Here is a 12,241-nt window from a genome sequence, read left to right as displayed (position 1 = left end):
TGTTTATCACGCACCTCCTCCAATTCACGGTCTTTAAGCTCCTTAAAAGCTGATACCCTGGATAACACCTCTTCCCTGTCCACGTTAATGTCACTGAGGACAAGGGTTGCAGCAATTTCCGCTCGCATGAGGTCATTGCTTTCCTCAGTCCCTAGGGTACAGTCGAATGGCTCTCCACGGTACAGCAACATATGAACCATGACGTACAGACCACAGTCATTGGCAGTATGTCCTGCTCCCTGCCAGTTGAATTTAATGTTGACAAAAGGGAACCCTTCAACTCTCTTGCCTTTGTCGAGCCCTTTGTAGGCCATATACTTTCCCATTGCATCAGCCTGGCGGAAGTTAGGCAAGGCGTTTAAAAGCGGATTACCAATTAAGAAAACAAATGGAGATAATAATTAATCTAGTCACCAGTTTGATATGACTTACAGTAATACGCGCAATCCCTCCGTACGGTAATTTCAGAAGATCGTCCTCGTAAGAACGATTATCAAGATACTCGATCCGCTCCGACAGAAATTTATACAAATGCAAGAGTAATGATCTTCATCACCAGTGCTTACCGGGACGAAAACCTACACACATGCACCAAAAATCTAAGAGTTATAAAACATAATAAGCAGATTAGAGGCATACATATTGTGCGTAGTTGGAATTATACTTTCTATTGCTAGAGTTATACATTATATGAGTAGAGTTGTACAATCAATTTCTAGAGTTACACAGTATATTGTTGCAGTTGTACATTATGTGCAGTAAGCATTTGCCTGGAGTTATACATTATACTGTATATGCTTACAGTTGTACTTTATGTGCATAGAGTTATACATTCTATGGCAAGAGTTATACATTATATGTCCAGAGTTATGGAGTGAGGTTAGCCACTCATCGAAACTCTAAGCGTATCTTTGTATAGCTCTACACAAAATAATGTATAACTTCGGTCCGCAACGAATAACTCTAGTCATTCGAAAGCTAGAGTTATATAATGTATAACTCTTGCAATAGAATGTATAACTCTAGCCATAAAATATATAACTGTAAGCATATACAGTGTAGTGTATAATTCCAGGTATTACTCTAGGTATAACTCCAGGCCTAACTCCAAAGCATATATTGTACAACTCTAAGCATATACTATTAAACTCTACGAAAATAATGTATCATTCCAGTATGTAAATGTCTCTATATTGATATCTGAGCTCACCATATCGGAGTCCAGTTGGAATGGACTAGGACACGACTCTTGCAACATGTCCCACGCGTAACAAAAGCCTTCAGAATGATCAACAACCAAGTTTTTCTTCCTGCCTTGCCAAATTTCAATTGCTAGGGCCTATAAAAATGATAGACGGGGGTTGGCAGCTTGTATCACAAGGTACGTACAAGTTGTCACAAAATAACTTGCGGAGTTCGAGCACACTTACAGAGTGACTTAGGCCAAAGAAACAGCGCGAACTTGAAACAGCTGCGGTGTTCGCGTGCGTAAGCTGATTGAGTAGCACGGACCGGTGATCGATGACATTTCCAGAATCTGTTTCCGGGCATCAACGACTGGAGATCAATACGCGTTATGCAGTTTGGTGTAGGATATATGACCAATTGTTCCCTACAAAGGATTAGCAAAATTGAGACACGCAGCAAGGGAATGCATTCATGGCCTGTTTGTCTGTCGTATTGAAATATAGGTAAAACTTATCTTTTACTTACGATTTATTATGGTCGTGGAATTCATCAAATACATAATCCATTACATCCTTCCTCACCCGAACACCGTCCGAAACGTTCCTTGTTAAAACGCAACCACTTTGTGAGCATACGTCTTTGGTCGGGTTCGGGTGCCCCGCAATCCCGAGAACAACCTAGGTTCTCAGGTACAATGTCCATACACGGAAGGGTGTCAGCTGAATGCAGCAAGAAGGGGTGGTGGATCATGTCACATCGCGGCACATAAATAGGGGGTGGATGTGGTGCAACCGGCTCAACCCTAGCACCAGCGATTTCAACTACCAAACCTTCTTTGGCAAAGACCGATCATTCGCTCCTCAACCCCGGCAAATGCCTCATTCACCTCTGCCGTGCTCATGAAAGTCAGGGGGATTTCATTTCCAGTACATTCAGTTGAAGGATTCCCCCGGGTGATCTCCGCACCCTCGACAACATCTACGTTTACTCCCCCATTGTTAGAATGTTGTTCAACATTCTCAATTACATCCTTTTTCAAAGTGGCCTGAATGAAAAATAACAAAATTAAACGCCAAACGTATAACTCTGGCCATAAAATGTATAGCGTAAGCATAAAATGTATAACTCGGCCATATAATGTATAATCGTAAGCATATACACTATAATGTATAACTCTCATTGTATAACTCTAGATATACCTCCAGCTATCTAATGTATAACTCTAAAGCATCTATTGTATAACTCTAGTCATATCTTGTATAAGCGTGGTCGTATATCTTTTGGTTAAGAGTTGTACCAACCGCCGTTACGGTTATACTACGATTCAAGGCCTCAACATAAGTTTCAACAAGGTTATACTATATCAACATAGAGTTATACACTACCAATAAAAAAAAAAAAAAAACATTGTATAAAAAGTATTTATCGCAAATTAAAAAAATTACCTCGCCACCAGGACCACTCCCGTACGCTGGAAGTCCACATGCAGCTTCCTTCATTTCAGCAGTAGAAAACAGACACTCCATCAATTCTTGTGTGTCCAAACCCATTCTGGGACCGTAGATTTTTCCATCGCTTTTTCGACGGTTGATTGTCGACAATCTTTCAACATTTTCTTGCAATCCCTCCCCATGAACTTGCTCATGCACCTCATCACCTACCACGGGCGAGATTCGGCATTCTCTCGACCGTCCGTCGGCTTGGCCTACAATGTCTGTTGCTCCTTCATGGTCAGTGTCTGACAATCTTCCACCATTTTCAGCATTTTCATTCAATCCATCCCCATGAACGTGCTCATGCCCCTCATCACCTGTCCAGAGACAAGCCTCATCGTCCTTTGACGGTCCAAGAGTTTCGTCAATTTCCTCCTCGGTGTAACGCGCCTCCAACAACAGTTCTCTGACAGTTGGGGCGGGGGTGCATACAACTTGATCCTCTAACCCTGGGCTATCAGGTGACAACGGCTTAGAAACGACTGTATCACCTCCCACTTCCTCCATAATCTTGGACCATGAAAGCGCAGAATCGATTTCGTTGGTGTCTCGGCTTTGACGGACTCTAGACGCGGCTCAACACGGGGGTTACCACCCCTGCCACCCGCATCATTGGCGAGACTAGACAGAACTTCACTTATTTGACGCGTAGATGCATCGATTCCGTCAGATTTTTTGGGAGGCTCAGTAATTACCTCTCCAAATGCAGGAGCGTTACGCACAGAAACCTTCAGCCTTTCTGCAATCTGTTCTGCTTCAGCGACGTACTTTTGAATCTTTTCACCCTCAAAGAATTCTTGAGAGGCCTGACTAGGATTTAGGCCCGTCGGATCACTAGTTCTGACTTTGATCCGTGCGGTTGCATGTGCGTACCATGAATAGAACACAATAGCGTTCCTTTGCATTTGTAGATAAAGCTCGTGGGTACCCTGAATCCAAGAAGTACACTAAGTTAGTTATATTATAATATATGGGTACGTTAAGCTGAAACAGAATCCATCTGCAGAAATATATAATAGTTTGCACTTACATCGACAGCCCTAGCTTTCAATTCCTGGTCATCCTCGACGCTTTGATGGTAGTTCTATCTCGAAGGAACTTCTTCTCGAGAACTTGGCAGGAGAGAGAGAGGGCGGGGGGCTGTTAGCAACAGATTGTTTGGGTTCACGCGGGCCGCCGAGGTCGCCTCGTCCACACTCCTTCCATAAGAGGGGTCTTGAAGGCACCTTCGATACCTGGTCTTAGACAAGGTTAAAGTACCCAATCCCCCTTGACCCACCTCAAATTTTACCCTCTCTACAAGCGCAGTTTCATCCCAATGTTTAATCAAAGGTAGATCATGTTCACACGGGATACACCCGTTCAACATTGTTACCCCGTTTTTACAGTCTACCCCCGCTTTCACCGTCATGTCCAAAATATAAGAGCACCAGTCAAAATGCGGGATGGCTTTAGGATCTTCTACAGCCCTTAACAGCTTCCAATCTATCCCGTTGTTTGGGGTGGGTGCGAGGAATGAAGACATACAGAACAAAACAAATAGGCGGCAAAATTGATCGTCCGCCTCCTCGTACTCCATAAGTTGCTTGAAAACTTTCCCTAAGGGTATTGAACTATTCCCTTTGGCCACCCCGCACGCTTGCTTTGCCATTTATCCTTGACTCCTTATTCTCGGGATCGGTGGACCCCTTCGCGAGCTCACGGGCACCAAAGGGAGAGGGTCGGGTCCGAAAGGTAACAAGAAACGATCATGCACGTCATGCTTATCGATCATAAACTCCTTCTTCCGCGAAGCCCCGAACACATATGACCCGTCGAGAGAAGGACTCCGAAGGAACAGCGAACGTGTGCAAGTGGGAAGTCTGCTAATCTTGAGTTCCAAAAGGCCACCAAACCCAATTTTCTTAACAAAGCGGACACTGATCCTCATTAAGCTTTTCAATGACAGAGACAAGTCTTTGAGGTCGACACGAAACCGTTACTTCATGCACCCTCTTTACCCTTGGCTTGGCCTCAACCATCTGGGGAAAAGCAAGGACAACACACAAAATTAGACATACTGTAGTTGCAATTAGAGATATTTGGAACAAAGAAATAGACATATTGTGAATTAAAGTAATACAATAGATAGTCAGAGTTATACAAAATATAACAAAAGTTATACATTACGATAATAGAGTTAATCGGGAAATATCAAGAGTTATACATTCTAACATGCAAAAGTTATTCAAAATGTAATCGAGTTATACAACAAATGACAACAGATTATAAAAGGGTCAAACTTTGAACCCGAGAATCAGCTCCTTCTCAAGACTTGGTACAACATCCATCTGTAGGTGACAAACAAAAAAGGGATTGATTAATAAAGACAGATTATACATATAATAACAAGTTATCTAATGTGTAACTCTAGGCATATCTTGTATAACTCCGGGAATAAAATGTACAACTCTAACCAAATATTGTATAACTCCAGTTATACATTATGACAGCAGAAGTTATTCAACATGTAATCAGAGTTATACAACAAATGACTGCGATAAAATGTATAACTCTAGCAATACAAAGTATAACTCTGGTCATGTAATGTATAACTCTAGTCCTAGATGTATAACTCTAGCAATAGAAAGTATAACTCTGGTCATGTAATGTATAACTCTAGTCCTAGATGTATAACTGTAAGCATATACAGTATAATGAATAACTCCAGGAATAACTCCAGGTATAAGTCCAGGCATCTAATGTATAACTCCAAAGTATAAATTGTATAACTCTAGCTTTATATTGTATATATCCAGGTATAAATTGTATAACTGTAGGCATATATTGTATAACTCTATGAATGGAAACTAATTAAAAGTATAGTCATACATATAACAATTAGAGTTTGACATTATGAAGAAGGAGTTGGTCACAGAATCAGAAGAGCTATACATCTAGAACCCAGAGTTATACATCTATGAACCAGAGTTATACATATTGCGTACTAAAGTTATACATCTATTAACCAGTTTTTTACATTAATTACCCAGAGTTACAATGTATAACTGTAAGCATATACAGTATAATGAATAACTCCAGGAATAACTCCAGGTATAAGTCCAGGCATCTAATGTATAACTCCAAAGTATAAATTGTATAACTCTAGCTTTATATTGTATATATCCAGGTATAAATTGTATAACTGTAGGCATATATTGTATAACTCTATGAATGGAAACTAATTAAAAGTATAGTCATACATATAACAATTAGAGTTTGACATTATGAAGAAGGAGTTGGTCACGAGAATCGGAAGAGCTATACATCTAGAACCCGAGTTATACATCTATGAACCGAGTTATTCATATTGCGTAGTAAAGTTATACATCTATTAACCAGTTTTTTACATTAATTACCCGTAGTTACAATGTATAAGCGTAAGCATATACAAGTATAATGAATAACTCCAGGAATAACTCCAGGTATAAGTCCAGGCATCTAATGTATAACTCCAAAGTATAAATTGTATAACTCTAGCTATATATTGTATATATCCAGGTATAAATTGTATAACTGTAGGCATATATTGTATAACTCTATGAATGGAAACTAATTAAAAGTATAGTCATACATATAACAATTAGAGTTTGACATTATAAAGAAGGAGTTGGTCACAGAATCAGAAGAGCTATACATCTAGAACCCAGAGTTATACATCTAGCAACCAGAGTTATACATATTGCGTCGTGATGAAGTTATACATCTATTAACCGAGTTTTACATTAATTACCCAGTGTTATACATATTGAGTACATCTATTAACCAGTTTTTTACATTAATTACCCAGAGTTATACATCTATTAACCAGAGTTTTACATTAATTACCCAGAGTTATACATATTGAGTACTATAGTTATACATCTAGTAAGCAGAGTTAGACATCTAGTAACGTATAAATCAAAATCGAAACTTTTAACCTGGATATCAACTCCCGTGTCAATACTTTCTACAACATCCATCTGTAGATGACAAACAATTGGGATTAGAGTTATACAGATATTTAATTGAAGTTACAAATCATTCTATAAGAGTTATACCAACAACACGAGATTTTTTACCTTCGATTCAGATTTCTTGGAAGATTTCTTGGCATTTTTCTTGGCAAAAACCATTGTTAATTATCAAATGACCTCGAATTTGATCTGCACAACCATAATTAACAATTGAACAAATAAACATCAACAAACCCATAATTGAAAATTGAAAAATCTAATGAACTCTTTTTATGATAGTTTAACAAAGGCAATAATTAACAAAAAAAACAAACTACAAATCACTGAATAAGGAATGGAGAAAATACCTTATAAAAAAATGGAGACAGTCGAGTTTGCACGCGAGTTGGTATTAATTTGTAGTGATGAAAATGGCGTTTGTTAGGATGGAGTTAATTGGTAGTGATGAAAATGGAGTTATCAGAATTGTGAAGAAAGAAAAGGAAGACGAAATGACAGGAAATGGAGGGAAAAATACCCGCAAGTTGTTTTGAATTGTCTAGAAAATGAGGAGGGAAATGATCATTGACTGATGGACAAACAGTGTTGCATGCATGGGTTAGTGGGTAAGAGGAGAGAGGTAAATCAAAAATATTAGTTTAATGGGGTTTAGTGGGGTTTGACTGCCAAATCGTGGCCATTGCTTTGCTTGATCCAACCGTCCACATTAGGACTTATGGACTTAATATATGTAAGGACCTTAGTTGATCTCTTCTCTCTCTCTCTCTCTCTCTCTCTCTCTCTCTCTCTATATATATATATATATATATATATATATATATATATATATATATATATATATATATATATATATAGATATATAGTATAAGGATCAAGAGAGTCCTCCTTCCTCTATTGAGTCCATAAGTCCTCTTAAAGGCTCTTGGATCTTGGAGAATGGAGGGCTTAGATTGAAAGGCAAAATGAGGATTATGGGGGTGATTAAGACTCTCCATTTTCTACTCCCTAATTAAAAACTAATCCCACTACATATACCCTCCTTCCTCTCTCTCCCTCTTACCTTATTTTTCCTCAACTTACTTATCTCTCATCATAACAAAAAAAAAATACTCTTCTCTCATTTCTCTACAATCCTAACAAGAATCTCAATAATTAAAAAACCCCAAAAAATTAATAAAACAAAAACCCAAAAAATCAAAAACCCAAAAAAATCAAAACCCAAAACCCAAAAAAATCATCTACTCTCATCTTCTTCATTCACCACCAACCACCACCCCCCACCACCACCCCACCACCGCCTACCCCACTACCGGAATTTTTTCAAATTTCATTTTTTTCCCAAATTTTGGGTCTCGTTTTTTGGTAATTTTTTTTTTTTTTTTTTTTAAAAAAAAAATTTTGTTGTTTGGAGTCGGTTTATTTTTATGTTAATTTTTGTTGTTTTTTATTTTAATTATACATATACATATTATTGTCTTGTTATTTATTCTTTTCAAATCTCGTCTTCTTATACTTTTTTTTTCTAAGATTTCGGGTTTTTAAATCTCGTTTTTATTTTGTGAGATACTTTTATTTTGATCTTAGATCTTCTAATATAGATTTTATATAATTTGTTGATTTTAATCTTAAGTTATCCCGGACAAAAGTTACATCGTTGTGGACTAAAGTTACAGTGAGACTAAAATTATATGCTTGTCTTAAAATTTCATAAATTTCAATGAATTTATTAGAAAGGACTAAAATTACACTATTATGGACTAAAGTTACATTGTCAGTGAACTAAAGTTACACTCAAATAAGTAGAGTTACATAAACTACTGAAGTTATAGTATTAATGACTAAAGTTACATACTTAAAAATATATAAATTACATGAATTCCATTGAATTTATAAAAAAGACTAAAATTACACTATTATGGACTAAAGTTACACTGTCAGTGGCTAAAGTTACACTCAGAAAAAACTAGAGTTACATATACTTAATATAATGTATAAAATGGACTATACGACTGAAATTATAATATTAATAACTAAAGTTACAACCTTCAAACATTGAAGTTACATGAATTCAATTGATACATTCAATGACTAAATTGATTTTGAATATATAAATTTAAATTTATATAATTTTAAGTCAATTTGATACTGCATAACTTTAGCGTTTGGCAACTGTAACTTTAGTCCAAATATATGTGACTTTAGTTCAAATATGTGTAACTTTAGTATTTTATTGGTGAAATATTAGTCCAAATTTGAGGAACTTTAGTCCTTTCTTATAAACTAATTGAAATTTATGTAATTTTAGTTCCACTGTAACTTTAATCATTTTTTGTATAACTTTAATCCAAAATTGTGTAATTTTAGTCCAAAATCAAGTAACTTTAGTCCAAATTGAAATTTCAAACCAACACAATATAAATTCAAATTAATATATCCGATAACTAAAGCGATTTTGAATATATAAATTTGAATGTAACTCCAACAAGGATGAATGTAACTTTAACCCCCAACTAATATAGACCATAATGCCACCACCACCACATACCACCACTATAAAATTTATGTAACTTTAGTCTATAACGGTGTAACTTTAGATCCATGACGGTATAACTTTAGATTTGAAAAATAGGATGACATTAGTCGTTTTCACAAATAGATTTGAAAAATTCTAAATATACTGTAATTAGTAAACAAACATTTACAAATAAAAAAAGAAATGAGAAATAAGAAGGTAACTTTAGTCCACTAACAAAAAAAACCAAAACAAAGACAAAAAAAAGAACCAAATCACAAAAATCTGAAAAGTAAAAATGCCCAACGAAATAACAACTAAAAAAAAATTTGAAAACCAAATCTGAAAACTAAAAATTCAGCCACCTCAAGCCAAGAACCCGAAAAAAAAAATAAACAACAAATAAAAATACAAACATACAAACAGAACCGCAACAATCAACAACAAAGAGAAATAATCATTTTTAGTCTTTTTATTTTTCGAGTTATTTATCTGGAAAAAAAAACGAAATAAAAACCAACAATACTAGATCTGAAATTTAAAAACCAAATAAAAATCTAAAATAAAAAACCTGAAATGATAACAACTAGATCTGAATAATAAACACACCAAAATGGAGAACACACATTCGGAAAACACAAAATTAAATACCAATATCGGAAAATGCTACAACACACAAATTCCAACATCAACCCACAAATTCTTAAAATAAAAATACAAAAAAAATCAGATTCGTGAAACCAGATCGAAATTTTTTTTTTTAAAAAAAAACAAATCCGAAAAAAAAAAAACGAAATAGAGGAAGGAGATCTGCAAAACTGAAAAAGATAAAGGAAGGACGGAGAGGTAGTCGCGGTGAAGGTGGAGAGGGCGGAGGCGGAGGAAGGTGGTGTTTGCGGTGGTTATTGTTATCGGTGAATGTGGGTGGTGGGAGTGGTGTTCTCGGGTGGTGTTGTCGGGAGGCAAGGTGGTGTTGTCGGGAGGCAGGGTGGTGTTGGAGGAGGTGAGAAGGATGGATGGTGGTTGTAGTTGTGGCCGACGCTGGTGTTGGTGAGTGAGGGGAGGTGATTTTTTATTTGGGTTTTTTTATTTTGTTGATATGAATGAGAGGAACTGAGGAAGTTAGAGAGAATTGTGATAGACAGAGGGGAAATGAAATCAGGGAATGGAATGTGTGAGAAGTAGAGAGAGATGATGAGGGTGGGATAATGAGAGGAAAGGCTAATTAAGTGAAAGTGCTTGAGTTAAAAGAGGTAATTAGAGGAGAGTCATTTGTGGCCCTTCATTTAGATCTAATCTCAGCCCTTCATCCACCCCATCCAAAGGCTTATAAGAGGACTTAGGAACTCAATAGATGTAAGGGACTCATTTGAACCTTACTATATATATATATATATATATATATATATATATATATATATATATATGTATGTATGTATATATATATATATATATATATATATATATATATATATATATATATATATATATATATATATATATATATATATATATATATATATATATATATATATAAATGGGATCAAGTGAGTCCCTTAGAATAGGTGAGTCCCATGAGTCCTAATATAAGCCATTGGATCTAAATAATGAATGGCTAAGATTAGAGTCAAATAAAATGATTGCATATAAAAGACTACAAACCCTAATCTCACCTAATATTTTCTCATTTCACCAAACTCACTTCTCTCTCTTCCTCCCATCTCTCTCTAACTGACACCTCCACCCTCTAACTCCCTCCTCTCCGTCCTCCACTGTCTCCCTCGCCACCTCCCACCTCCTTCCTCCTCTCTTCTTCTGTCTCCTTCGCCACCATCCGCCCCTGCCACGTCGCCTCTAACCCGTCTCTTTTTTTTTTCCTGATTTGAGAAAGTTGTTATTGGTGGTTGTAGATGCGGTGGGTATTGGTGTTTATCGCTGCCTACCATGCCGCCTCTCTCCCTCTTTTTTTTTTTTTTTTTTTTTTTTTTCAGATTTGGTTGGTGTTGTTGTCGGTGGCGAAATGGGATGTTGGTGTTGCTATTGTTGGCGTGAATGTGGTGGTGGTTGGTAAGGGCAGTGGTGGCGCGGAGCTGTTTCTGCCGCCTTTTCCTTTCCTTTTTTTTTCATTCAGATCTAAGTGATTGTGGTGGTGGTTTGGGCGTGTGTTCACTGTGGCGTGGCAGTGGCGTTGTGGGTATGTGTTCACTGTGGCGCGTTTTTTTTTCAGTTCTATCATTTTTTTTTGCCGTTGGGTGTTCACGGTGCCGTGATGGTGATGACGGCGTTATGTTGGTATTGGCTATGATGCTGTCGTTGGTGTTGGTGAGGCGCCAACAGGGTTGGTGGTGGTGGTCATGGTTGTGCAAAAGGTGGTTGGATTAAAGTTACAGCTATGTCCAACTAAAGTTTCATATGACATGACATGGACTAAAGTTTCACATGACCATGGACTAGGACTAAAGTTACACATGACTTGTGATGCGTGTCTTAAATATGATGTTTTACACCTCATTTTACACGCATTTCAGAGCTCATTTATGTAGTTTATGCTACTATTCCCCCTATTTCTGTCTACTTTCGTGTTTTTGTACATTATTGCAGAAATGTGAAGAATCCAGTGGAAATCAAGCTAAATCCGTCCCCGAGTACATTGCATTGCATTTGACATGAAGTATTTACTCAAGGAACGAGCTTGGTGCGCATTTCGAGGCCCGGAAGACAAATCCACAAGAATTTAGAAGTCAAGTATCGCTACTTGATCGATCGATCAGCGCCCTTAGTCGATCGACCAACCCACGAGTTCCAGTAGCTACTGTTTAGCGAAGAGCAGTCGATCGACTGCCTTTCATGGTCGATCGACCAAGCCGCTAATTCTGACGTGAATAAGAAGATCGAGAATTTAGAAGCCCATTGTGTTTTAGGTTTTGGAATAAAGTTACGTGATAATTCTATATAACGTAACCTGCTCACATTGATACAACCATCTAGTTTTTATCCAGTTTCATTCAGTTTTAGTTTATCATTAGGGTTCTCAATACTGTTTAATACAATTT

General features: G+C 37.0%; 1 long non-coding RNA gene across 1 annotated transcript; it reads right to left on the bottom strand.

The window, feature by feature from the left end:
- Nucleotides 1–6,477: 6,477 nt before the first annotated feature.
- LOC141587346 (uncharacterized) lies at nucleotides 6,478–6,857 on the bottom strand. Its single transcript, XR_012519756.1, has 2 exons — nucleotides 6,782–6,857; nucleotides 6,478–6,682 (listed from the first exon to the last, which is right to left on the bottom strand). It is a non-coding gene; the product is annotated as an uncharacterized LOC141587346 (long non-coding RNA).
- Nucleotides 6,858–12,241: the final 5,384 nt, after the last annotated feature.

Source organism: Silene latifolia, chromosome 1 (assembly GCF_048544455.1).
Source record: "Silene latifolia isolate original U9 population chromosome 1, ASM4854445v1, whole genome shotgun sequence".
Classification (NCBI taxonomy): Eukaryota; Viridiplantae; Streptophyta; class Magnoliopsida; order Caryophyllales; family Caryophyllaceae; genus Silene; species Silene latifolia.
Note: the sequence above shows the minus strand (reverse complement) of the source record. Positions and strands in the feature narration are given on the sequence as shown.